The sequence below is a fragment of the Rhinatrema bivittatum genome, chromosome 5 (assembly GCF_901001135.1).
Source record: "Rhinatrema bivittatum chromosome 5, aRhiBiv1.1, whole genome shotgun sequence".
In the NCBI taxonomy this organism is placed as follows: Eukaryota; Metazoa; Chordata; class Amphibia; order Gymnophiona; family Rhinatrematidae; genus Rhinatrema; species Rhinatrema bivittatum.
The window spans coordinates 65,807,735-65,830,507 of NC_042619.1; the positions used below are offsets into that span (position 1 = coordinate 65,807,735).

The window sequence follows — 22,773 nt, forward strand, 5'->3', positions numbered from 1 at the left end:
ATAAAGGACATGACAGATTTTAAATGATGAAGCCAGTCACATATATATATTTTTATATATACATATATCCTATCTATCAGGCCGATACAGTAAGGAGCGGTAGGAAGAGCTGCATTAGTGCCGGGCACACCCGCGGTTGCCGCACACACAGTCCAGCTCACCTACCGCTCGATACTGTATGTAAATAGCTTGCAAATGCAAGCTGCGTCTAAGAAGCGTCCGTGAAGCACTAGGCCCGCGCAACCCATTTTACTGTATAGAGCGCTATACGGTATCCTGGGTGCGCTGGCCTAACGCCTCACGGACACGCTATCTGTCATTTCAAATGTCATTTGAAATGACAGGTACCAGGAAGTGGATGGTTCTCCGACGCTCAGGATTGCCAGTCCTCTCTCCCCTCCTCCCGAAGCAAGGGGCGGCTTTCGCCCGTGCGATGCATCCATCTTCGCGGGCAGCTGGAGGCAGGGGAGCCGCGGTCGTCTTCGCCGATGTCCGTCTCCGGAGGGGGGCTGCAAAAAAAGTAAGTCGCTTCGTTGCTTTACACTGCCAGTCCTTTCTCCCCTCCTCCCGAAGCAAGGCGCGAAAAGCAGCCTTGCTTCGGGAAGAGGGGAGAAAGGACTGGCAGTGTAAAGCAACGAAGCGACTTACTTTTTTTGCAGCCCCCCTCCGGAGACGGACATCGGCGAAGACGACCGCGGTTCCCGTGCTTCCAGCTGCCCGCGAAGATGGACGCATCGCACGGGCGAAAGCGGCCCCTGTGCATGCAATTGGGCCGCTCAAGACGTGACGTCACATGCCGTGACGCCAAACGTCGTGACTTAATATCATAGCAATATTAAGTAGGAGGCCCCAAAAGTAAAAAAAAAAAAAAAAAGTAAAAATATGCCCGCAGCCCGCGGGTCTGAAGACAGATGCTCAATTTTGCCAGCGCCCGTTTTCCGAACCCGCAGCTGTCAGCGGATTCGAGAACAGACGCAGGTAAAATTGAGCGTCGGCTGTCAAACCCGCTGACAGCCGTCACTTCTGTCAAAAAGGAGGCTCTAGGGACACGCTAGTGTCCCTAGCACCTTCTTTTACTGCAGGCCCTCATTTGCATGTTGTTCCCTCCTGAATCGCGCGCACAGGAGAGTGGCCTGTGCGCGCTTCGGGAGAGTGGGCGCTCGCCCGCTCTCCCACGACTTTTACTGAATTGGCTTGACTGTTTTTTGCAAATATTTTCAGAAAATTTCACCAGCTAAACTGGTTAAAAGGATGCCATTCTAAAAACTTATACCAGTAAACTCTTTTTGCACTATTTATTTAGATGATTTCTGTAATAAAATTTTTCAGTTGTTACTTTGAAGTTTAATTATGGATTACATTTCTAAATTGTTTTTTTCAGTGGGATGTGTGTTATTTTTCCACAGCATGACAAACAATTTTAAGATCCACTCTGAACTTCTGCTAGAAACCATACCCTTCTAACAGAAGCTGAGAGAAGTTGTATCATGTTGTTACTTAACTTATTGCCATCCGGTTCCTGTACGGTTTTCATATAACTGGAAGAACGGAGCACAGTTTAACCAAAAAGATACAAAACAGTGATTATACTTTGCTATACTCTGTTCACATTATCTTGTTACAAGGTGCAAAGTAACCAGGTAGACTCCAACCCAGTAAAGCTGACTCCGAAGATGAAACAGGTGCTGCATGAGGGATCACGCTTCAAGTCTGTCCAGAAATTTCAAACCAACCCAGACTCGGAGTTAATTTATAGTTATAAGGGCATCAGACATTCTTATATGAAACTTCTTCCTCCACAGAATCCAGTATGACTCCTGCCTAAAGCATGCAACTGTGCGTATGGCAAAACTGTACAACAAAACTAAATAAGCAAAGCTGGTAGCAAAATCTGAAACAAAACTGACAAAAAATAAAGTTGAAGGGAAAAAAAGACAAGGTAAAAGCGTAGATGCACGATGCAAGGATCGGACAGGGAGGGACTTACCTGTGCCGGGAGGAGGGGGCGGGAGGCACAGGCGGAATAACCGGGTGAGGAGGAGGAGCCACCGCAGCACACCGCGCACGGATATCAAAGAGGAGCGGCAACCAAGGGCTGCATAGCTACAGTGGGCCGCCTGACGCACAGTTGCGGTAGCGAATTGGACTATTACAGCCGGTCTCACGTGTAGCCAGGCTGTCTATACCCCCACCAGTCCGCTGTCAGGTTTCTCTTTTAATCCCTGAGGCCACAGCTCCTAGCTCCGTTGAAGATGGCCGACGGAAGCTTTTCTTCTCCCGCGGCGACCGGCGGTGGTTGGAAAGGAGCGCGAGAACTTGCGTAACGCCAGTGGGAGGAGTGACGGGGGAGGAGCGCGGTCCCGTGATAACGTGGGATCGTGACGTGAGTCTACGCTAACGGTTGTCGCAATCCCTCCTGCTAGGGTGCTTGTAGTTCCCTCGCGGAGGTGAAGAAGTGAGTTGCTGGAGTGGCTGTGGTGCCGAGAGTTAGAGGGTATTGCAAGCAACTGCTTTTGAAATAGCGGTGTCCGTCCTTTTGTGGAATGTGCCTATTACACTATTTTTCAGATAGGTCCAACTTATTTTTCCCTCTCAATCTGAGGATACAATTTGTAAAGGACAGCGTTATTTTAAGTCTGCTTTTTGAGGAAAATAGGCTCTGCAGTGATTGAGCTTTGTTCAGGTGAGAATTATAGCTGTCCTAAATAACGGAGAATAGCTTTCGAGCAAATGCACATGGTGGTGTATATGGCCACGAATGGATCTATGCTAGTATGTAACTCACGTGATGCTATATACATGTATGGTTGATTATATGCAATAAAAATGAAATAGTTGTAAATCAATTTATTCTAAAATGTGTCCACCAGTTTGTTTCCAAGTCCCAGTTAGTACTATAGGAGCATATTTAATATCAGCCATATAATTAACCTCTATATAATTACCAAAGTAAGTTGTTAAATCTACATGTATAAGTGTCTTTTAAAATAGCTACTTGTATATGTAAATGTTGGCCCCATCCAAATTTGTCCCTAGACTGCCCCATTTTTTACATGCATTTGTGTGTGTGAAAGTGAAAATATGTGCATATTTTCAATTTTTATAAAATATGGAATATGTGAGTATATGCTACTTATGCATGTAACATTTTGAAAATTCACAAGTTATGGGGGAAGCACGGAAGAACCAAAGGCCTGTTGCACTGGGTATTTCAAGGTGAGTTTCATTCAAGTACAGTGGATAGGTCCTGTTCTAGAGGACTTACAATCTAAGTCAGATTTCTTATCTGGTCTGCCTTCAGACTTGATCAGGTTTTGCCCCAGAAAAATCACCACTGTCATATTCTGATCCAGGCCAGCACCCAGGCTCTGCTGTCAGTACATCCCAGCAACAAGACACCAGCAGTGGTTGTTCAAGAAGTTCCTTTCTGAGAACATGTGTAGTCATACATGTCTCTTCTTCCTAGCTATAGCATAAGCCCTGGAGTGTGATATTTAATGGGCAGCATGCAGGACATGGATAGTTGGTCCCTACTTTGTGTAATACACATAGCACATCCTTATTTTGCCTTTACTGAGCCTCCTCCTTTGAGTTCTTCCAGCCTTTGTCTTATCCCCAGGTTGAGTGAGATGGGAAGTATGCACCAATTACTGGCTGTGATTCGCAGACCGTTGGGATTGGTACAGTGAAAGAAGGCTGGCTCTATATGTGGCAGTCAAGGTAATGGCTGTCTACACAATAGTTTTCAACCCACTCCTTGAGAGACACCTAGCTAGTCAAGTTTTCAGGATATTCACAATGAATATGAAGTTGATTTGCATATATTAACTCTGTTGTGTACAGATCTATCTTATGCATATTCACTGTGGATATCCTGAAAACCTGACTGGTTGGTGTGTCCTGAGGCCTGAGTTGAAAACATCTGGTCTACACCACACTGACTTTTCCCTTCTCCTGGTCCACGGTGATGGATTCATTTATACCTCTGTCCCCTCTCTCCCATTGTTTTAAAATGTGAAGACTGGCTTTCAGTGCTTCCCTAGTTCTTTTGTCTTTGGTCGTACAAGTCATCTCTATGTCCACAGTGCCTGCTTTGAGGAGATTGGGGTGCTACCCAACACATTTATGTTAATGTAGGTGCATCTTGGGCTTGAAAAGGTTGGGAAACACTGAATCTAAGATTGTACCTAAGGCAATGGATAGAAAAGAAACTTTCCCAAAGCCCCAAATAGTCATTGGGATTTGAACTCCATCTACTGCTCTATCCCATTGTTTCTCAATCCTCTTCTGGAGGCACACCTAGCCAATTGGATTTTCAGGATTGTCAGAATGAATATGCATGAGATTTGTGTACATCGGAAATACAGGGCATGCACATTTTTCTCATGCATATTTATTGTAGCTATCCTGAAAACCTGGCCTGTTTGTGGTACTCGAGGATTGGAGTTTGCCATCACTGCACTAGTTTCTTCAGCTGCCAGGAGTCCCCCTGACCTCTCCCGCCTCATCCCTTACCCCAGGGGTGCTCAAACCGGTTCTACAAGCCCCCCCAGCCAGCCAGTCAGGTTTTCAGGATATCTCTAATGAATATGCATGAGAAATATTTGCATACACAGGAGGTAGTGCATGCAAATAAATCTCATGCATATTCATTAGAGATAACCTTCACCCACCACTGGTCGACCATCACTTCGGACCACTGGGTCCACACCATAGTTTGCCAGCGGTATCGACTAAATTTCAGCAGGATCCCAGAGGACTTTCCCCATGTCCAGCGTGGGGGTCGTCTGCCTAGCAGGTCATACTTCAGACAGAACTATCCGCCCTTCTCTCGGTGGGAGCAGTAGAGCCCGTTCCTCGTCATCAGCAGGGCCAAGGATTCTATTTGAAGTTCCAAAGAGGACTGGGGGCTTGCACCCCATTCTCTATCTCAGGGTATTAAATAAATTCCTCAGAAGAGAAAAGTTCTAGATGGTTTCTCTGGGTACCCTGATTCCCCTCCTCAAAAGAGGAGACTGGCTGTGCTCCCTCGATGTCAAGGACACTTACGCCCATGTCATCTTCCCTGAACACAGCAAGTATCTTCGCTTTGTGGTGGGGAAGGCTCACTAGCAGTACAAGGTGCTGCCTTTTGGTTTGGCCTCAGCCCCTCATATCTTCACCTAGTACCTGGTAGTGATGGCAGCACATCTCAGGCACCGTGCAGTGCATGTCTTCTCATACCTGGACGACTGGTTGGTCAAAAGCAACTCCCACGCAGGAGCGCTGGACACTTTGGCCTTCATGATGCAGGTGCTGCAATCTCTGGGTTTTGTCATCAACTCCTGAAATCTTACCTCTGCCTGCCTCCCCAGTTGGACTTCATAGGAGCTAGACTGGACACAGCTCAGGCGAAAGCGTTCTTGCCCTGCGATTGGGCCCGTGCCCTATCTTCGTTGGCAACCTTCATGTGCTGCAGTCAGAATGTAAGTGCCTGTCTTCTCTGCCTGTTTGGTATGATGGGGTTTGGCATGGGTGGGAGTAGGGAGTGGGCAGACAAAGCTTATTTTTCACTGCCACGCTAAATTGGCTACAGGTGAACCCACTCGCAGTCATGCCATTCAATTATCCCTGGGCAGGCGGGAACCTAAGTCAGCATACATCTTGGTGCTCAGGATTTTACCCCAGTCTCACTGGCATAGCAGTTAATACGATGCCAGTGCACCAGTGGGGATTCTGGGGTATACCAGGACAACCCAGCACCGAGCCTTCGGTTGAAGGCACCCTCAGCCGAACAGAGCCAGCTAGAGGAGCACAACGCGAGGAACACGCTCCGACTGGGCAAGAAACGGCTATCCCAGCGTCAGTCGCAAACACATTACAGCATGTCTCCCAGGATAGGAGTGAAGATAGAGATCAGATAGAGCCACCAACAGCGAATCCTGGAAGCAGTGCAGGAGATCCAGCGACAGATATAACGGATGAGTTAGTAGGCATCACAAGGGTGAACTGCTGCAACGAAAAAGGCGAAATAATTAAGAAGTCAGGGAAAGGTAAGAAAATATCAAGAGGTAAGAACAAATCCGACTCTAGTGCATCCAGTTCCTCCGATTTTTCCAGCACCAATTCCTCATCCGAGATAAGCAGGATGCAACGGAGTCAGATGCATCTAGAGGCCCCCTAGCTCTGACAGCTTTATCACAATTATGGGAGAGTGTCCCAAAAGATTTGAGGAAAAAGATCAAGAAACAAACCTACATAGATATCTGCTTCTGCTGACACTCTTCAGGAAATCCTTTGGGCTACATCAACTCCTGTGCGTTGAACTCACCTCCATCTCACTTTACCATCTCTACTGCTGCCTGCCACTGGGACTAAGTCTTTCCGCCCCCCACCCCCCCCTGACATCATCTGGGGCGGAAACTCAAATAGCCCGCAGCGACACCAGAGGGGCCAAAGCACCCTTGTCTCTGTGCTGCTCCTGCTGACACTGGAGCAAATCCTTTGGGCCACATCAACTCCTGCGCTTTAAACTCACCTCCAGCAGCTTCTGTACAATCTCTACTGCTGCCTGCCGCTGGGACTAAGTCGCTCTGCTCCCCTCCCCCCCAAACGTCATCTGGAACGGAAGCTCAAATAGCCTAAAGTGACGCCAGAGGCGCCACGTGCCGAAGGAATGTGACAAAGGAGCACACCCCTTTGTGTGCCCCTTCGTGCGTCCATCATGCAACTAGCAAAAGAACTTAAGTCAAAAAACAAAACAAAAAAACACAGACTTTCTATTGTATTAACCATTTCTTGTCTCTGCTACTTTGCTTTCATAACTACGCGTCTGGCTAGATACTGCCATGGATATACCAACAATAAGTGGTCATGGTAAATACGGTGACCTGACTCACCATAATAATAAATACAAACCTTTGAAATCAAAAACAGTCACTAGATCATCTCTAATTAACATTTCTACTTCATTAATGGCACCCCTACTTTTTCTTTACTCATTCAGACTACTGCTCTGTAATGTGCAATCAATCAGAAAAAACACTACCATTATATGTGACATTTTGACAGGAAAAACAAAACCTGTTTCCTTATTACAGAATCATGGCTGACAGAAACAGATGATGTTATTATCAACTCACTATGCCCTCCTGGCTATTTTCCAGTCTCAGAACACAGACCAAATCAGCGAGGAGGAGGCCTCCTAGCCATCTGGAAATCCTCACTATCCCCACGAAAAATCATCCTTCCTCTTATTCCTCCCTATGAAATTCTTCTAATTTCGACCAGCATTCTAAACATCCTCCTGATATACTGCCGTCCCGGGACAATTTATAAGGATCCATCAACACTTATTGAAGCTAGATCCACACTCCCAGTAGATCTCACCAAAACCATCATTGCAGGAGACTTCAATATTCATTTCGACGCAGTAAACCCTCATATCATATCATATTAAATATGAACAAAACTGAATGGATATTAATAAAGAGAAACATATCAACTCAATCTTCTCAAATACCCAACATTCAAATTGACAACTCTAACATCCAAATGAAGAATCCTATAAAGGACCTTGGTATCTGGTTAGATAATGAACTGAGCTTTAAAAACTGTATAGCCATAAAAATGAGAGAAGGCTTTCATAAACTACAGATTCTCAAACATCTCAAACCCTTACTGTACCCAAATGACTTTAGAACGATTCTACAAACTCTTATTTTCTCAAGCATAGATTACTGCAACACAATCTTTTTAGGACTTCCTCAATCCACTTTAAAACCGTTACAATTATTACAGAACGCAGCAGCACGAGTGCTCACGGGCAAAAGGAAATTTGATCATATCTCTCCAACTTTAAAAAACCTTCATTGGCTACCAATCTCACAAAGAATCAAGTACAAGACCTTAACTATTCTACATAGCGAAATTTACAAAGAAAAGAATTCCTCTCTAGATAATATGATCGCAATTCACAAGTCTCCCCGTTCTTCACGATCTTCTGACAAATTACAACTAATCATTCCCCCCTTGTCATCTGTGAAACTATCTGCTACTAGAAATAGAGCCTTCTCGATAGCAGGACCCTTAGAATGGAACTCTATTCCAAACTACTTAAGTTCTATCAGAGATTCCAAATCTTTCAAAAAAGAACTAAAAACTTGGTTGTTTAGACAATCGTTCACAGACTATTTCGAATAACATTAATCCTCATCTTGAACCCTAATACTTCTGTATTAAATTTCTTCGAACTTAAGATGTACATTGTATACTGCTAACTTGTTTTACTCTACCTCTGTTGAGGTGTTATTTTCATATTTTTCTGTTCTTACGTTATGAGTTAAAAAAAAAAAACAAAAAAAAAAACGTGTTTCTTGTATGAATTGTTACAATGTAAACCGGAGTGAAGGCAATCTGCTATACTTCAGTATATAAAAGAATTTAAATAAATAAATAAATAAATAAAATAAATATCACGACTTCTTTTGTTGGCGCTTTATCCGGACTAGGCTGGCTTTACAATATCACTACCCCCACTCATAAATTTGGTCACACTTTAGACCACATTTTTTGCAATTCTACAGTTTTATAAAACCTGAAGATACTACCTTAGCTATAGCTCCTATTCCCTGGTCTGACCATAGCCTGATTCATATAAGCATTTATCTAAGGTCCAATAATAAACCTACTCTGTCTGCAACCTCCCAGTCACTTCCCAAATGGAAAAAAATTGACCCTGAAGAATTTGTAACACATCTCTCAGAAAACCTACCCGATTCTAATCTAAATGATATTAACTCAACAGTTGATCTTTGGAATAACACTATTTCCAATGTCCTAGACTCCTTAGCTCCGATATCTGGCTTCCGTTCTAAATCCAAACATGCTGCTGCCTGGTACTCAACCGAACTCAGAATATTAAAAACCAAATTGCGACAATCAGAATGTGCCTGGAAAAATCATAAAACTCCCAACTCTAAAAGATACTACTTTATTTGTCTCAGAAAATATAGAAAAGAAGTCTTTTTAGCAAAAAAGAACTTTTACTCTTCAAAAATTAAAGCAGCTAATGGTAACACTTTGGTGCTATTTAATATGGTGTAACATCCCTCCCATCACCTGTCCCTCCTGCTCTAAGTAACGATTTCTGTAACCAAATTGCTTCCTATTTCAAAAATAAAATAATCAACATATCATCAGATTTCATACATTTACCCTACCCTAAAGACTTTATTCACAAAGCCAATTGCACCTGGTCTTCATTCTCTCCTACCGATTCAGATATAATTATACGTGTTCTTCAAAAAACAAAAATTTCCTTCTCCCCTTTCAATCTCTGTCCCGAATATTATTTGAAATCACTCTCCATAACGATATATGATTTTCTTGTCAATTTAATAAATCAATCACTATGCACTGGTGTATACCCTGACCAGTTTAAATTGATTTCAATCCTACCAATTAAAAAAACAAAAAAAACCCAAAGATTTTTCCAACTTAAACAACTTACACCTCATAGCTTCACTTACCACATTAGCCAAAGTAACAGAATCCATTGTTCTATACCAACTAAACAATTATCTCTATGACAATGAGCTTCTTAAAAAAAAAAAAAAAAAACCAGCACGGAAACTCTACTGATATCTTCTTTTGATACCTTATTAAGAGGATTTGATTCCAACGTTGACTATATACTAGTGCTCTTAGGCATCTTGGCAGCATTTGATACTCTCGATCACTATATATCAGTAGTTCTCAGCCTTTTTCCCGTTGTGACACACCTGACAGCCCACTCTCACATCTGTGACACACTGCTCATTACAATTCATGGTGGAAATAAAAAATAAAGGCCCAGTATTATTTTTATTGTTAAGAATGACACAAGGGAAAGATAAGTACTCTGTCTGAACAGAAATTGCATAAACATCCCATACCAAAACAGCGCCAATTTTCAGCACTCAAACTTAAAAGGCAAAACTGAAAATATTACACCAGGCCGTAAAACTTCAATACTCCTCCTATTAGGAAAACGGACCAAGCCAGGCTGCTATAGAGTCCTACATAGAAACTACACACCAGCAGAATACCTCAGCTCAGTCACACGTTCAGATCCTCACCTAACAAAGAATAAAGAGACCATAAAGTATAAATAGAAACATGTCAATGAAAACTGAACTAGAAACGATAACAAGCCAGAGATTCTGTGTGCAGTGTAACAAAGGAAAAAGAGAAACATCACCAGTGTCATAAACAAATCAAGAAATATAAAATCAATAGCAGTAAAACCAGCTGATGAATGAAATATCCAATAATTAAAAACTCATACCAAAACTTTCTAGAGACCAACAAAATATTTCCAAATAGCAGGCACAAAGACCTAATAATGAAAAATAATAATGATAAAAATAATGCTTTGCTCTGCATACCTGGGAACATTTGATATCCAGGTACCCTGAGATTGTTTTGAGTTAGCAGGAGGAGGGATGGTTTGCTTGCAACTTTCTCCTCTCTCTCAGTCACACACAAGCTCTCTCTCACACTGGCTCTCAATCACACACATATGGGAGGAGGAATAGCCTAGTGGTTAGAGCAGTGGGCTATGAACCAGGAGACCAGGGTTTGAGTCCCACTGTCACTCCTTGTGACCTTGGGCAAGTCACTTTACCCTCCATTGCCTCAGGTACAAACTTAGATTGTAAGCCCTCTGGGGATAGGAAAATACCTACAGTACCTGAATGTAAACTGATGTGATATGTCAAATCGAATGTTGGTATATAAAAATAAATAAATATACACATGCTCTCTCCCTCACTTACATAGACTCTCAATCATGCACATTTACACATGCTTTTTCTCTCTCACTTATATATGCTCTTAATCACACATGCTGTCTTTTCACACATACCACACACAGGCTTTCAGTCACACACTTACATATATGTTGTGTCTTTCACTCACACACATAGACTCATTCACACACTTACAAACATGCTCTCTCTCTTTCTCTCACTTACACACAGGCTCTCGATCACTTACTCTCTCACCTACACAGGCTCTCAGTCACACACAAACACACATGCTCTTAATCATACACATGATCTCTCTCATTTACACATACAGGATCTCAGTCATACTGTTCTGAATCAGGTAAACATCCATGCTTTTTCCTAATCAGGCAGCTAAACTATTTCTCCAATCAGTCCTCAAGTCAAAGATTCTTTAAGTTTGAAATTATTTATTGTACAGATAAATTCTACTTACAATTGTTGCATTTCAAACGTGAGCTCCTAGGCAAAGATCTTTGGTAACTGGAGACAGGGTAGCAGGAGGGAGAAGGAGGACTCTTGTGTTGCAGGAGATAGTTTATGGTAGAGGTAGGAAGCTTGAGGGATATATGAGGCTGATTTAGTCTTCGGACGAAGGCAGTAAGAGAAAAGGTAAAAAACCCGATCGTTTCACAGGGTTTTACAGAGCGCTGATGGCTCAGAAGCAAGCATGGGCAAGACTGCGCTCTCGTCGAGAGCTGCTAAAGGAAACGCCTCCACAAGCTGGGGGCAGGGGGGCAAGGTCCAATGGCAGCGAGCCTAAGAACCATGTGACACAGGGGGAGCATGGAGGGCAGTCCCTTGAGCCTATAAGGCACCTAGGAAGACTCAAGTTAGATTGAGGGGCATTCAAGCTCTTTCGATAGAGAGAGTGGAGGGGGGGAGGGAGCTTCTCTTAAGGGCAAAGGCTCCTCTTAAAGGCAAAGGCTCACAGACTTTTATCATGGGTTACAAAGGGTGTTTCAGCATCAAGAATCCTCAGAAGGGAGGACTGCACTAAACACAGTTAAACTACAATATGTACAGATACAAACATGTACCCACTGCTGGGGACAGAACACATACACTTACATTCATGCTATCTCTCTCACACACAAAGAATCTCAATCACACACACATATTCTCTTTTACACAAACAGGTTTTCAATCACACACTTACACATACAGGCTCTCAGTCACTCACTTATATACATGCTGTCTCTCTCTCACACACACACACACACACACACACACACACACACACAGGATCTCAAACACATATGCATACATGCTTTCTCACTCCCCCCAGCTAACTAGCGGCAGCAGCAGCCTCCTCCACTTCCAGTCCTCACAGCCTCGAGAAAGGACTCCCATCAGCCGCGGGGGCTGACGTTGCTCCTCTTGTGCTCTGTGCTGCGCTGCTCTTTCGTAAGGCCATGCCTTTCTTCTTCGGGCCACACTGCTAGCACTAGCATGGTCTCTTCTTCCCACGTGCGCGGCCACTACATTCCACTTCCTCTTCCAGACCACGGGGGGGGGGGGGGCAGGAAGAAGAGACCATTCTGGTGCCGCTAACTCCAGCTCTCCTGCTGCATTCCGGCCAGGCTATCAGCATTTTAAGCTTGGGCAGAGGATGAATTCCTATTTCGCTGGGGCAGGGGGAGCTCTGGGCCAGCAGGGGACCAGGAAGTGTAGTGACACACCTGTGGAGTGCTTCAGGACACACTGGTGTGTTGCGACACACCGGTTGAGAACCGCTGCTCTATATTACTATCAAGGTTACGCTCAATTGGTATTTCAGACACAGTTTACAACTGGTTCAATTCCTTTCTCACCAATCGACAATATCAAAAACACATTGGTTCATGTTCATCCAAGCAATACTCAATTTCCTCTGGTGTTCCACAAGGCTCTTTACTTTCACCCATTCTCTTTAATATTTATCTCGTACCACTATGCTACTTGATAGACATTCTCAATATTCAATTCAAAATATATGCAGATGATAGCCAGTTTTTCGTATCATATTCAATATCTTGGTCCTACCTGTCTTTAGTTTCCTTATATATTAATATCATAAATTCCTGGCTTTCCCACAATCATTTGAAACTTAACACTTCATAAACAGAAATCATACACCTATCCTCCATTCCATTGTCTGACTGTAGCCCTTCCGCTCAGCTAGATCTCAATGGCACTTTCCTACCCATTATATCAAAGGCCCGCAATCTTGGAGTCATAATTGACTCCAGTCTTTCCATATCCCACCACACATCCCTAATAGTAAAAAACTCTTTTTTTAAATTACATATGTTGAAGCATCTTAAATCTCTACTATACCAGCAAGACTTTAGAACAATTCTGCAGTCCTTAATTTTCAGTAACTTAGACTATTGTAATGCTCTATTTCTTGATCTTCACCAAAATGCCATCTGCCCGCTACAGTTAATCCAAAACGCAGTAGCATGCATCCTCAACGGAAAGTCACATAGAAACCACATTTCGCCCGTACTATATACATTGGTTACCCATTGAATTCAGGATCAGATTCAAAATTCTTTCCATTATTCATAATTTTCTAAACGATGACACCTCCACCTGGCTCAGTCCACAACTCTGCATGGGTACTTGCCAGGTTCTTATGGCCTGGATTGGCCACTGTTGGAAACAGGATGCTGGGCTTGATGGACCCTTGGTCTGACCCAGTATGGCATTTTCTTATCTTCTTATGTAATTCAGTCCTTGTTGGTTGTCTGTATATAGATCCACTTTTCTTCATTCCCCTTGCCGTTGAAGCAGAGAGTTATGCTGGATATGCATTGAAAGTGAAGTATCAGTCTTTCTCCCCTGCCGTTGAAGCAGACAGCTATGCTGGATATGTGAGAAGTATCAGTCTTTCTCCCCTGCAGTTGAAGCAGAGAGCTATGCTGGATATGCATTGAAAGTGAAGTATCAGGCTTATTTGGTTTGGGGTAGTAACTGCCATAAGAAGCAAGCTACTCCCCGCTGTTTTGTGAATACAAATCTTTTTTTCCACATTCATTCACGTCCTCTAGACTTTATGGATCCACAGTGTTTATCCCACGCCCCTTTGAAGTCTTTCACACTTCTGGTCTTCACCACTTCCTTCAGAAGGGCATTCCAGGCATCCACCACCCTCTCCGTGAAGAAATACTTCCTGACATTGGTTCTGAGTCTTCCTCCCTGGAGCTTCAACTCGTGACCCCTGGTTCTGCTGATTTTTTTCTGACGGAAAAGGTTTGTCATTGTCTTTGGATCATTAAAACCTTTCACGTATCTGAAAGTCTGTATTATATCACCTCTGCTCCTCCTTTCCTCCAGGGTGTACATATTTAGATTCTTCAATCTCTCCTCATAAGTCATTCGATGAAGACCATCCACCTTTCTGGTCGCCCTTCTCTGGACCGCCTCCATCCTGTCTCTGTCTCTTTGGAGATACGGTCTCCAGAACTGAACAAAGTAATCCAGGTGAGGCCTCACCAAGGACCTGTATAAGGGGATAATTACTTCCATTTTCTTACTCGATATTCCTCTCTCTATGCAGCCCAGCATTCTTCTGGCTTTAGCTATCGCCTTGTCACATTAATAATAGCAGCATAAGTATACAAGTATAAGTATACAAAATTGTACAGTAGATTTAATTTTGTTAATGTTACAGAGCAAAGCATTGTTTGTAAAGATTAAGTAAATATTCCTGTAATAACTCAAAATCAACCTGCATTTCTCAATATGTAATGCCAATTAATTATTCCAGCTAAAAGTAATTAAGCTAGAGCTCTTCCCTTAGCTGTAGGTGGGTTACAAGTATAATGAGATCCGGGACCTGTCTCACGACACGAAAGGAATGCAGCAACACCTTTGGCAGGCAACAATCTCAGGAAAGCAGACCAGAAGACTCACAGATGTCTCGTTAAGCGAAGCAGGAACAATGAAGAACAGATCACTTTGTCAGGGCCGGGATGCTCAAGACTGACAGGCATGCCATTGTTATGGAGCAGGGCTGGGTCAAACTTTGAAACCAGTCTTCAGTGCTGATTAGTTCACCACTTAGATTTCATGTGAACAACAGCAAGAGAATAAAGAAAACGTTCTCAATCTGCAAAACAGCAGCAGTAGCAGTAGTCCTGGGAAAAAGGTTCCACAGTCTGTGTAGCCCAGAGTCTTTGTTCAGGACTTCATTACATATACATATGTTCCAATGTTGATCTTGATTGGATGTTACTATCATTTATAGACATGCAATCGGTGGGCTTCTGGTATGATTTCATCTCAGTCAGAAAGTATATACAAATTCTCACCATTGCTACTGAGGACATCAGTGGTCACTCATGAACAATACCTGCCACTTTGTAGCTAGCTTTATGGATAGATACAAAGTTTCTGTAAAGGCTACAGCTTAGCAGTCCTGTATCCGTAGTCTACTGGCAAATCATGAGGTACAGATTGATTTCTGATAGGAAGGACAATAGCAGTGTTACAATTTTGGCTGCTATGCAGCCTCACCGTACCCTGATGAGGACACTAATAATTCCCAACATTCTGTTTGCTTTTTTGACTGCCGCAGCACACTGCACCGACAATTTCAATGTGTTATCCACTATGACACCTAGATCTCTTTCTTGGGTTGTAGCACCTAATATGGAACCCAACATTGTGTAATTATAGCATGGGTTATTTTTCCCTATATGCATCACCTTGCACTTATCCACATTAAATTTCATCTGCCATTTGGATGCCCAATTTTCCAGTCTCACAAGGTCTTCCTGCAATTTATCACAATCTGCTTGTGATTTAACTACTCTGAACAATTTTGTGTCATCTGCAAATTTGATTATCTCACTCGTATTTCTTTCCAGATCATTTATAAATATATTGAACAGTAAGGGTCCCAATACAGATCCCTGAGGCACTCCACTGTCCACTCCCTTCCACTGAGAAAATTGCCCATTTAATCCTACTCTCTGTTTCCTGTCTTTTAGCCAGTTTGCAATCCACGAAAGGACATCGCCACCTATCCCATGACTTTTTACTTTTCCTAGAAGCCTCTCATGAGGAACTTTGTCAAACGCCTTCTGAAAATCCAAGTATACTATATCTACCGGTTCACCTTTATCCACATGTTTATTAACTCCTTCAAAAAAGTGAAGCAGATTTGTGAGGCAAGACTTGCCCTGGGTAAAGCCATGCTGACTTTGTTCCATTAAACCATGTCTTTCTATATGTTCTGTGATTTTGATGTTTAGAACACTTTCCACTATTTTTCCTGGCACTGAAGTCAGGCTAACCGGTCTGTAGTTTCCCGGATCGCCCCTGGAGCCCTTTTTAAATATTGGGGTTACATTTGCTATCCTCCAGTCTTCAGGTACAATGGATGATTTTAATGATAAGTTACAAATTTTTACTAATAGGTCTGAAATTTCATTTTTTAGTTCCTTCAGAACTCTGGGGTGTATACCATCCGGTCCAGGTGATTTACTACTCTTCAGTTTGTCAATCAGGCCTACCACATCTTCTACGTTCACCGTGATTTGATTCAGTCCATCTGAATCATTACCCATGAAAACCTTCTCCATTACGGGTACCTCCCCAACATCCTCTTCAGTAAACACCGAAGCAAAGAAATCATTTAATATTTCCGCGAGGGCCTTATCTTCTCTAAGTGCCCCTTTAACCCCTCGATCATCTAACGGTCCAACTGACTCCCTCACAGGCTTTCTGCTTCGGATATATTTAAAAAAGTTTTTACTGTGAGTTTTTGCCTCTACAGCCAACTTCTTTTCAAATTCTCTCTTAGCCTGTCTTATCAATGTCTTACATTTAACTTGCCAATGTTTATGCTTTATCCTATTTTCTTCTGTTGGATCCTTCTTCCAATTTTTGAATGAAGATCTTTTGGCTAAATAGCTTCTTTCACCTCCCCTTTTAACCATGCCGATAATCGTTTTGCCTTCTTTCCACCTTTCTTAATGTGTGGAATACATCTGGACTGTGCTTCTAGAATGGTATTTTTTAACAATGACCACGCCTCTTGGACATTTTTACTTTTGTTGCTGCTCCTTTCAGTTTTTTTCTAACAATTTTTCTCATTTTATCAAAGTTTCCCTTTTGAAAGTTTAGCACGAGAGCCTTGGATTTGCACACTGTTCCTTTTCCAGTCATTAAATCAAATTTGATCATATTATGATCACTATTGCCAAGCGGCCCCACCACCGTTACCTCTCTCACCAAGTCCTGTGCTCCACTGAGAATTAGATCTAAAATTGCTCCCTCTCTCGTCGGTTCCTGAACCAATTGCTCCATAAAGCTATCATTTATTCCATCTAGGAACGTTATTTCTCTAGTGTGACCCGATGATACATTTACCCAGTCTATATTGGGGTAATTGAAGTCTCCCATTATTACTGCACTACCAATTTGGTTAGCTTCCCTAATTTCTCTTAGCATTTCACTGTCCATCTCACCAACTTGACCAGGTGGACGGTAGTATACCCCTATCACTGTAGTCTTCCCTGACACACAAGGGATTTCTACCCATAAAGATTCAATTTTGTATTTAGTCTCATGCAGGATGGTTATCCTGTTGGACTCTATGCCATCCCGGACATAAAGCGCCACACCTCCTCCCGACTGCTCCTCTCTGTCATTGCGATATAATTTGTACCCTGGTATAGCACTGTCCCATTGGTTATCCTCTTTCCACCATGTCTCTGAGATGCCAATTAAGTCTATGTCATCATTTACTGCTATACATTCTAATTCTCCCATCTTACTTCTTAGACTTCTGGCATTAGCATACAAACATTTCAAAGTTTGGTTTTTGTTTGTATTTTTATTCTGTTTTTTAATTGATAGGGATAAGTTAGAATTTTTTAGCTCAGGTGAGTTTTTAGTTACAGGCACTTGGACTACTTTTCTAATTATTGGAACCTCACTGTCGGGATGCCCTAATTCTAATGCATCATTAGTATCCTTTAAAGATACCTCTCTCCGAACCATGCGCTGCTGAGCGACTGTCGGCTTTCCCCTTTGTTCTAGTTTAAAAGCTGCTCTATCTCCTTTTTAAAGGTTAGCGCCAGCAGTCTGTTTCCACCCTGGTTAAGGTGGAGCCCATCCCTTCGGAAGAGACTCCCCCTTCCCCAAAAGGTTCCCCAGTTCCTAACAAAACTGAATCCCTCTTCCTTGCACCATCGTCTCATCCACGCATTGAGACTCCGGAGCTCTGCCTGCCTTTGGTGACCTGCGCGTGAAACAGGGAGCATTTCAGAGAATGCTACCCTGGAGGTTCTGGATTTAATCTTTCTACCTAAGAGCCTAAATTTGGCTTCCAGAACCTCCCTCCCACATTTTCCTATGTCGTTGGTGCCCACGTGTACCACAACAGCCGGCTCCTCCCCAGCACTGTCTAAAATCCTATCTAGGTGACGCGTGAGGTCCGCCACCAGGTAGGCATGTTACCAGGCGATCCTCACGCCCACCAGCCACCCAGCTATCTACATTCCTAATAATCGAATCACCAACTATGACGGCCGACCTAACCCTTCCCTCCTGGGCAGTAGGCCTTGGGGAGATATCCTCAGTGCGAAAGGACAATGCATCACCTAGAGAGCAGGCCCTTGCTACAGGATCCTTTCCTGCTACACCTGGTTGGTGCTCTCCCATTATGAGACCTTCTTCCTCCAAGGCAGCACCAGGGCTGCCAGTCTGAAGTTGGGACTTGACTACTATGTCCCTGAAGGTCTCATCTATATACCTCTCTGTCTGCCTCAGCTCCTCCAGGTCTGCCACTCTAGCCTCCAGAGATCGGACTCGTTCTCTGAGAGCCAGGAGCTCTTTGCATCACATGCACATGTACAACTTCTCACCGGTGGGTAAAAAATCATACATGTGACACTTGATGCAAAAGACTGGGAAGCCCCCCTCTTGCTGCTGGACTGCTGCCTTCATCTCAATTTTGATCAGTTCCTAGTTAAGTTTTAGTTTGCTATGGGAGTAGGAATGTGTCTAACTTCCTTTAAATGTATTAGTGAATTCACTATATGTCTGGTAGTGGCCTACCGGAGTCTGATCAAACTCTCAATAAAGTTTTTGTTGATGGTTTGTTTTTTTTTTTTTTTTGTGAAAGTGGCACCTGCCTATAAATTAAGGGATGAGCGAGGGTTGGGAAATACAAACAGTCTAACTTCAGTTAGTCAGCCTGAGTGACTCACTGCTCCCTTGATTAACAAATGTTGGTCCCTATTCAAACCCAATCACACTACCTCAACACCTTTCCAAGGTGAGTAACTGAGCTGAACTATTCAACTTTTTTTACTTTGGTATATACTGCTCCTAGCTTATTTCTAGCTTCTTGCTACTTTTTTGTGGGGTTTTTTTTTTTTTCAATACAATGTACTCAGTATTAAAAACAAACAGGTTTGATTTCATCTTGAAATACTGACCTGGAGATAAAAACATCAAGCGGATGCCCTATCTTACTCCTTCATATCTGAAGACGTAACTGATGCTGTTAGGAACTAGCTCCCATGAAGGGAAGAGTTAGCAATCTGTTAGGAATCTGATGCCAGATGGGCAGAGCAATCAGATAGGAATTAGCAATCTGTTAGGAAAGCTCTGTGTTAGAGCTAGGAGTTAGCAATCTGTTATGAATCTGCACCTAAAGAAGGGAGGAGCTAGCAATCTGTTAGGTTCTACTCCTGCGGAGGAGAGGAGTCAACAATCTGTTATTTATCTATTTATTTATTTATTTAAAGTCTTTTCTATACCATCGCAACGGTTTACATGTAGGCACATAAGTAAGTTTGGAGTTAGCATACTATAGTACATTCTAACAGGTGCCATTAAGTTTCGGTTACATTAAATCATAAAAATACATACAAATGTTTAGTGATGTAGGTTCTGGCCAGGTGTGCCTAGAAAGTACTTTTACAGGTTAAAAAAAATCACATTTACTGTGTTATATTATTACATTTATTGTGAACTCAATTTGTTAAAATATTGTAATGCACATTTATGAGAATAGTGCTGTGTGCCGGTGCTCTTCTGTTTATTCCAGTGTATTTTCTATTTTCCGGTCTCTTTATAAAAGGCTTGTTTAAAAAACCATGTCTTTAGACTTCTCTTGAATGTTTTGGGGTCTCTCTGTAATCTGATCTCCAAAGGCATTGTGTTCTAGAGTGTGGGTCCTGCTAAAGACAATGCCCTTTCTCTTACCTGGGTTAGTCTCGCAGTCTTGACTGAGGGAATGGTTAAGAGAGCTTTGTTTGCTGAACGAAGGTTCCTGTGTGGTACGTGTACCCGTAGTGCAGTGTTTAGCCAGTCCACTTTTTCATCATGTATTAGTTTATGTATGGTGCATAGTGCTTTGTATTTTATTCTTTGTTCTATGGGTAGCCAGTGAAGTTCGGCCAGAGCTTCAGTTATATGGTCTCTTCTTCTTTTTCCAGTTAGTATTCTCACTGCTGTGTTTTGTAGAATTTGAAGTGGTCTTATTGTTGTATTTGGGAGTCCTAGAAAAAGTGCATTACAGTAATCGGTACTGGTGAAAACTAGTGCCTGAAGCACTGTTCTGAAATCTGCAGGAGTTAGTAACGGTTTAAGTTTTCTGAGGATCATGAATTTAGCATAGCTTTCTTTTACTTTGAGTGATATGTGTTGTTTTAGATTAATTTCGGGGTCCATTATTATTCCAAGGTTCCTTACTTTTTCTGATAGTTCTATTTTCTGGTTGTTTTTGAGTATAATTGGGATTTGAATGATTTCGATATTTTTTCTTTCTAAGTGTAAAAATTCAGTTTTTTCAATATTGATCACTAGTTCCATTCAGTTTAATAGTTGTTTTATGATGTCTAGGTACATGTTAGCTAGGTTTAATGTTTTTTCTATTGTGTCGTCGATTGGTAGAATTAATTGAATATCATCTGCATAGATGTAATGTATGACTCCTAATCCTGCTAGTAGATGGCATAATGGAAGCATGTATATGTTAAAAAGGGTTGTGGACAAGGCTGATCCCTGTGGTACACCTGTTTCAAGATTGAATTTGTCTGATAGTGTGTTGTTGATCTGAACTTGAAAGAACCTTTTTTTTTGTTTGTTACGCTTTTTTTTTTGTTACGCTTTGCTCCTGTAGAAGGAGGAGTTAGTAATCTGTTATGAACTGGCTCCTGTGGAAGGAGGAGTTAGCCATCTGATATGCTCAGCTCCTGATGAGAAAGGAGTAACAATCTGTTATCAGTGGAGTGCTTGGAGAGGACACTCAGCTGTAGAGGAATGTAGATAGGTGGATCCTTGGGCCGATGGCAGATGACTGCGCCCCTAGGAGGATATCCCGAGAGGGACCACAGTCTAGGCTTGGGTATGGAGACAGATACAGATAGTTCTTTTATTAGACAGGTTAGTAGAACCACCAGAGGTGGCAGTAGTGAGCTGATATGCCCGGCAGGGCTAAAGTCCCTCAGGTACTGGAACAGCGATCCCAGGGTTGCTGAGCTGTAGAGCAACTATAGATAGTGAGTAGACAGGGTATGCTGTGTTCATAGCCAGAACTGGATGACAAAACTCACATAAGGTCTTAATGAAGCTCAGTAGCTGGAAAAGGTTAGGCCATCAAGGAGCGAGTACCTGGTTCCAGGGAAAGCTCTGCTAGAGCGAAAGTAACTCACAAATGTCTGTATCTGCGATAGCTTCCAGGCAGTAGAGAATCTTCAGAGTGTTCAGGAACATGGGCCCTCGAGGAGCGAGTACCGGTTCCTATCGACAATCTGAAATAAAGAAAAGAGAGCGAGGCCCCCGAGGAGCGGGTACCTCTGGTAAGTCCGAGGAGGCAGAGTAGCTTAGATAGCGAAACCCTTGCTAACTCAATTCGTTAGTAAATTCTGAGACCTTTTATATTGGAAGCGGATGTCGTCATCTCGGGGAACGCCCCCGAAGTTTGCGCCCTTGCTGGTACATCAATGGGAGCGCGCGCCCTACGTCATCAGGCAACATGGCGGATCCACAGTGTCATGCCAGTCCAGGGACGCCGGAGGGAGATGGCAAGAAGACGCCGAGGCAGCTAGCCATCCATCAGACCCAGAGGGAGTCACCACAGAGGTAAAAAGGGTGGAGTGAGGGCGTCGAGCAGCGACGGACGCAACAGATGCTCCGCAACATATTGACCCAGAGAGAGTCATTCTGTCTGCTACTCACCCAGTGCCTTTGGCAAAACTATTGTGGCTAACAACCTCCGGAAGAAACTACTAGCATGGGCTCATGACTCTAAATTGGCTGGACATTCTGGTCAACGGAGAACTCTGGCAAAGCTACAGAAACACTACTGGTGGGGCGTTGATGAAAGAGGACACTTTTGCTTACGTAGTGGCGTGTGCCAACTGTGCCAGACAGAAACCTCCGCCCGGACGTCCTTGGGGCCAGCTTCTACCCCTGCCAGTACCAGACGAGCCCTGGACGCACATCGCCACAGACTTTATGGTGGACTTACCACTCTCTGGAGGCAACAGTACCATCTGAGTAGCAGCGGATCGTTTCTCAAAGATGGCTCTCTTTATGGCTCTTCCTGGCTTACCAACTGCTAGTGAACTTGCAAAGCTTTTCATCAACCACATTTTCCACCTGCACGGCATACCTAAACACATCGTCTCAGATAGAGGTATACAATTCACAGCCAAATTCTGGAAGGCTTTGTGCAAGAAGTTTGATATCACTCTCGACTTCACTTCATCATACCATCCTCATTCTAATGGTCAAACTGAGAGGATGAACCATACCTTCAAGCAGTTCCTCCGTGCCTACGTTGGTTCACATCAGAATGACTGGGCTGAACTGTTACCATGGGCCGAGTTTGCCATCAACTCCCATCCAGCTACATCTACTGGATCAACACCATTCGTAGTGATATATGGACGACTACCTTCACCACCTTTGCCACTTCCGCTGTCAATGTCGTCCCCGGCAGCTCAAACTACTGCCG

The 22,773-nt window shown here is 43.1% G+C and overlaps 1 protein-coding gene across 2 annotated transcripts in view; it reads right to left on the minus strand.

The window, feature by feature from the left end:
- DCUN1D5 (defective in cullin neddylation 1 domain containing 5) overlaps positions 1-2,344 on the minus strand; it is an 80,829-nt gene extending 78,485 nt beyond the window's left edge. Inside the window, exon 1 of one of the 2 annotated variants that reach the window (XM_029602425.1) lies at positions 1,988-2,344. The gene's annotated coding sequence lies outside the window, so the exon portion shown is untranslated. The remainder of the gene's footprint in view (positions 1-1,987) is intronic. The other variant, XM_029602424.1, reaches the window with a different exon arrangement.
- Between the last annotated feature and the right edge of the window lie 20,429 nt (positions 2,345-22,773).